At 40.6% G+C, this 6,478-nt stretch overlaps 1 pseudogene; it reads left to right on the forward strand.

Annotated features, from left to right (window-relative positions):
* The first annotated feature begins 263 nt into the window (after positions 1–263).
* Positions 264–2,982, forward strand: LOC107126828 (L-lactate dehydrogenase A-like 6B; annotated as a pseudogene).
* Positions 2,983–6,478: the final 3,496 nt, after the last annotated feature.

A 6,478-nucleotide genomic window follows, 5' to 3' on the forward strand; every position in this document is an offset into this window, starting at 1 on the left:
AGCTTCTTACCCTGGCCCACCCTTCCTTCATGGTTATCTCAATCTGCATCCTCTCAGCTTTACACTGAATTGCTCTTTTTTTTTTTTTTTTAAGTTTATTGAGACTTTTATTATGGTCCAATGTATGAGCTATCTTGATAAATGTTTCATGTACACTTGAATATGTTTTCAATATGTTTTCTACTTTTTTAAAAAAATTATACTTTAAGTTCTGGGATACAAGTGCAGAATGTGCAGCTTTGTTACGTAGGTATACACGTGCCATGGTGGTTTGCTGCACCCAGCAACGTGTCGTCTACATGAGGTATTTCTCCTAATGCTATCCCTCCCTTTGCCTCTCACCCCACAACAGGCCCCGGTGTGTGATAATCCCCTCCCTGTGTCCATGTGTTCTCATTGTTTAACTCCCACTTATGAGTGAAAACATGTGGTGTTTGGTTTTCTGTTTCTGTGTTAGTTTGCTGAGAATGATGGTTTCCAGCTTCAATCATGTCTCTGCAAAGGACATGAACTCATCCTTTTTCATGGCTGCATAGTATTCCATGGTGCATATGTGGCACATTTTCTTTATTCAGTCTATCACTGATGGGCATTTGGGTTGGTTCCAAGTCTTTTCTATTGTGAATAGTGCTACAATAAACATACTATCCAGAATCTACAAAGAACTTGAGCAAATTTACAAGAAAAAAACAACCCTATCAAAAAGTGGGCAAAGGATATGAACAGACACTTCTCAAAAGAAGACAGTAGAGGCAACCTAAACACAGAGACAGCGGGCTCTGGGATTGGGCAGCCAGCCTCTCTGCTGGAGGCTCTGGGGTCCACGGATGACTGTCTTTTCCTGGTTAAAGGTGGAATTTTCCTTGGTACTGTTGATGCAGCAGGAATGCTAGCTGGATTTATTACAACATTATCACTGGCTAAAAAGAAAAGCCCTGCATGGTTCAATAAGGGGAGCATGGCCACGACTGCATTACCAGAAAGCAAGTCTTCCCTTGTCTTGCGAGCTCTGGGCTGGGGCTCACTATATGTGTGGTGTGGGGTTGGTGTGATTAGCTGCTCAGTCTGGAAAGCTTTAGGAGTTCACAGTGACATGTAAGAGATACCCTCATTTTAATTGAAGGCTACATCACCAACTTTCTACCCGAGAAGTCGTTTTTCTTCGGGACCCACAATCAAAGGCTTTCCTCTGGCATGAGAAAGGAGTAGCATTCTCGTCTGGTGAGTTTTTAGTGCTGAAGTGACTCCCAGTTGTCCCCGACCCCGCTCAAGCTCCTGCTGACTGTCCCAGTGTGGGTCTGGCCAGGACTGGCACCAAGGCAGTGGGATCCTTTATAAATAGGCCTCCAGCGCCATACACTAGAAAGCAGGAGCCCACTTCTGGGATACTGGGAGATGGTGCAGGCAGCCACCGGTACTAAAGCACAGCGCCCTATCCTTCCCGGCAGGGCCACAGTTCAGAAAATGTAACCTGATTTTCATCTGTAGTCACTAGAAGCATTTTTCCTTGACATTCATACTAAAAATAGAAAACCAGTAATTCCAGGGATCTGGGTTAGCCTCTTAAACATGTCAACTATTGATGAGAATACTCTTTGTAAAACTGACTCCAGAAATCACTTGCTAGAGAAGCAGCCCTTCACTGCCTTAGTCTGAGCAGCCACGGAAAGCACGTGTTGGAGGCGCTGGCAAGGCCCGCGCAGCCGCAGTAGAGGGCCGGGGGCAGGTCGTGCGCACCCGCCATAGAGGGCTTGAAGGTGCTGCCAACGGCTCTCTCGGCGTCTCGACGTTCTGGTCAGCAGCTTTTTCCCGTTCTCTCGCTCCAGTTCTTGAGTGAGCAGCCCCGAGTTGGACTGTGCCTGTTGTGTGGGTCAGCCAGAGAGTGAGCTCAGCGGGAGCGAATTTTCTGTGCCTGGGGATGGCCCTGTGTCCCCGTCAGGCGGCGTGCATGCTGCTCAAGGGCGCCTGGCTCTTCACCCCCGTGAGCAAGATGGCGACTGTGAAGAGTGAGCTTATTGAGCGCCTCACTTCGAGGAGCCCTGTCATCACAGTAAGGTCTCCATCATAGGAACTGGATCAGTGGGCATGGCCTGCGCTAGCAGCATCTTATTAAAAGGCTTGAGTGATGAACTTGCCTTTGTGGATCTTGATGAAGGCAAACTGAAAGGTGAGACAATGGATCTTCAATATTCAGCCCTTTCATGAAACTGCCAAACATTGTTTGTAGCAAAGATTACCTTGTCATGACGAACCCCAACCTAGTGGTTATTACAGCAGGTGCACGCCAAGAAAAGGGAGAAATGCGCCTTCATTTAGTCTAGCGAAATGTGACCATCTTAAAGTTAATGATTTCCAGTATTGTCCAGCACAGCCTCCTCTGCAAACTGATTATTGTTTCCAATCCAGTGGATATCTTAACTTACGAAGCCTGGCAGTTGAGTGCATTTCCCAAAAACCGTGTTGTTGGAAGCGGCTGTAATCTGGATACTGCTCGTTTTCTATTCTTGATTGGACAAAAACTTCGTATCCACTCTGAAAGCTGCCATGGATGGATCCTCGGAGAGCATGGAGACTCAAGTGTTCCTGTGTGGAGTGGAGTGAACATAGCTGGTGTCCTTTTGAGGGATTAATCTCTGATATAGGAACTGATAAAAATCCTGAGCAGTAGAAAAATGTCCACGAAGAAGTGATTGCTAGTGCCTATGAGATTATTAAAGTGAAAAGTTCTACTTCTTGGGCCATTGGCCTATCTGTAGCTGATTTAACAGAAAGTATTTTGAAGAATATTAGGAGAACACATCCAGTTTCCACTATAATTAAGGGCCTCTGTGGAATAAATGAAAAAATATTCCTCAGTATTCCTTCCTTGGAGAGAAGGGTATTACCAGCCTTATAAAGATAAAGCTGACCCCTGAAGAGGAGGCCCATATGAAAAAGAGCGCAAAAACACGTTGGGAAATTCAGAAGGAGCTTGAGCCTTAAAGTTGTCTAAAACTACTATTCCGAAATTATTGAAGAGATCATAGGTACAGGATTATATATCAAAATTTTGAATAAACTTGAATTCCTAAAAGATGGAAACAGGAAAGTGGGTAGAGTGACTTTCCTATTTATTTAGTCTTCCAGCTCTTTTATTTAGCATCCAGGTGCTGGATGATACTTATTTACAATTCCCAAAGAAAGTGATTTTGGTACCACTGATGTAGCAGCACTTACCTTGTTATATATATGTAGTTGCCATTTGGTTCCCAGAAAGTAGGATGTAGGTATTTATTCTGTTCTAGAAATTCTGATTCTTTTCTTTAGATATATGCTATTTCTTCTTGCTGGTTTATATCTATGTTCATTTGTATGCTATAAAAAATTGGTAATTTCCTCTACAATGTAAAAAGTATGTACATACAAGAAAAAAAAAAAGAAGACATTTATGCAGCCAACAAACATATGAAAAAAAACTCAATCATCACTGGTCATTACAGAAATGCAAATCAAAACCACAATGAGATACCATCTCACACCAGTTAGAATGGCAATCATTAAAAGGTCAGGAAACAACAAATGCTGGAGAGAATATGGAGAAATAGGAACACTTTTATAATGTTGGTGGGAGTGTAAATTAGTTCAACCATTGTGGAAGACAGTGTGGTGATTCCTCAAGGATCTAGAACCAGAAATATCATTTGACCCAGCAATCCCATTACTGGGTATATACCCAAAGGATTATAAATCATTGTACTATAAAGACACATGCTTTCTCTTTTTTCTGACTTGCTCTTCAGACTTAATGCTCCGTATTACCTTCCTCTCTATGAGTTTGTCTCCCCCTAGAAGATAGTCTATGTTTTCCAGTTGGCTGTGGACCTGATTCTGCTTGGGGCATGTATTTCTCTTGATTACTTGAATACCATGGGACCCACCCATGCTTTCTGGGACTCAGGCATAAGGCAATCACCTCAATTTTCTATGTCCATGTAATGACTCTGGTGCTGGTGTTATCCTGTTAACTAGATTGTAGTTGTGGTTCTCTGCATGTAAGGATCAATGATTTTTTTCCTGCTGATTCCCCCAACAACCTTATATAATGTTGCATTCCTATAAGATGCTTAGAAACTATTTGCTAATTTGTACATTCCCACTTTTCAGATCCTCACCCAGCTTATCTTTTGTTGGAGGATTTTGTAAAAACAAAAAGGGGAAGAGTAGACACTGCTGAAGGAAAGAACTTAAAAGTCAGGAGCTGCCTTGGTTTCCCCTTTTATTTTCTTCCTCTTGCTTTTGTTATCTCCTCTTTCTAATGTAGTAATAGGAGTGTATGACTACCACATATATTTGTTTAAATTTAACTTAAAATATCCATTCTAGGTAATCTGCCTTTAGCCCTTTTCTATCAGGGTACTATATTTTATTATTAATTAATTCCTTATAATTAACTTCATTTATTAATTTCTTATTAAATAATCTCATAATGGAAAAGGAGCACCAATTCCTAGTTGAATAAAGAGGGGAATCACTTCGTTGTCAGGACAGAAACTCATTCAAGCCAGCTTAGGTCAGAAACAAAACAGTGGGGAATGTGTTGAATGTCTGAAGGTATCTCTAATAACCGTAGAGTAATAATTATAGAGATATGTCATTTAGTACTGGATCCAGGACCCAGAAAATTTGAATCCAAGGTTACTTGCTTTGTTTTTTTCAGAAGATAGGCTCTGCTCCTATCGCTACATCAACTTTATTTTTCCTGGGTCTTCCTGTAGATTATCTTACTGTGCTCCGGCCTGTGCATGTTGTTCCCAGCCTCTGCATTTCCAGGTTTCCTAACTCAAACACTTACCAGAAACTAAGTTCAGTCTAGTTTCTGTGTTCCAATTCTAAATTCCAAGAAGAGATTCTGATTGTCCAGCTTTGGTCAGATACAGACCCCCCATCCTGTCAGCAGGGGTTAGGGAGTAGAAGAGTCATGTCCTACAAACATGGGTACAAATATGGGCATCAGCACGGGGGAGGTGCTTACTCCTGAAAGTCCCTAAGTGTTGGTGTAGAACAGTTTCTCAATATATACTGGTTGATTTTACTATGTCAGGCTCACAAAGTTTATACAGAATAGACCTTTCCAATCTCCTTAATTTCTTTGTTTTGGAATGTGGCTGATGTCTGAATATAGTATCCAACAAAATAATTAAAGCACTGTTTGGAGATGTAGCTTGAAGGGCAATCACTTTTTAACTTAATATGTGTCTTAGATCTTGATTTAACTGTCTTTTTTGTGGGGTGAAAATTTGTTTGATCTTGTCTTATCATTAGAAAAGACACAGCATGGGAATTCTATGCATTCCTGTAAAGTTCAAACACATTTCCTTTTGTTGACAGGTAGTAATTTGTATGAGGCAGGCAAAGGAAGAATGAGTTCAAACAAATGATTCAAGTTCACAAATATGCAAATTAATGGATTTTCTAATTTTTTTTTTTTTTTTTTTGGAAACTTTTACCTTAAGCCTGTTGATTAGTTGTGATTGCTTTGTAACAAGAATCTGGAGGCCATCTGAGGACATCATCACTGATCTGGGGAAACAGGACCTGCTTTGGGGAATTGATCTTACAAGATCGAGGCAGCACTTTCCAACATAAATGTAATGTGAGCCACATATGAAACTTGAAATTTTCTGGTAGCCATGTAAAAAGTTGGTAAAATAAATCAGTAATTAATTTTAATAATTTTACTGAAACTGATATATTCAAAGTATTATTTCAGCATGTAATCAATATAAAAATCATTAGTGAGATATTTCACATTCTTTTGATATTAAGTCTTTGAAATCTGGTGTGTGTTATATGCTTAGAGCACAACTCAATTCAGATGTTAATTTTTCAATGATTAAAGTGAAATGCAGACCTACCAAAACATGACATTTGTGTTTAATAGAAAAATATTTTAGGTTGCTTCAGTTTATTTTAATGCATTTAAATAAAATAAATTCAATTTGTCAATCTGCAGTAACTTTATTGCAAATGATCAGTAGCATTTACTGATTTCCTATTAAATAATCTCATAGTGGACAGTGGCTTGTGGCCATTGTATTGGACAGCACAGTTTTAGAGAATGGGATTCATGAAATTTGAGACCAGAGTTTGTCTTTCACCAGTGAAGCTTAACCTAAGAGCGAATTTTGTTATGAATCGGTGTCCACTGTGTCGCTGCTCGAGTATCACTCAGAATTCCGTCTCTGGCCACTCACTGTTGACAGTGGCTTTGCTGATCTCATCCTCACCACTGCGGCTGGCTCTAGTCATCACCCTGCTGCATCTGTCCTAGCCCAACCCAGTAGTGGTGGCCCTGCCCACCACTTTGCAGCCCTGAAACTTGTCTGTCTCTTGCTCCAGGGCAGACTTTCTTGTAGTCTTGTTCTGCTGGCAATAGTCTTAATACCCTAATGCTTTAATGACATTACATGAGTTTGGCACAAGTTGCAAATTTGGAGAT

The sequence above is a fragment of the Macaca fascicularis genome, chromosome 11, assembly GCF_037993035.2.
Source record: "Macaca fascicularis isolate 582-1 chromosome 11, T2T-MFA8v1.1".
Taxonomy (NCBI): domain Eukaryota; kingdom Metazoa; phylum Chordata; class Mammalia; order Primates; family Cercopithecidae; genus Macaca; species Macaca fascicularis.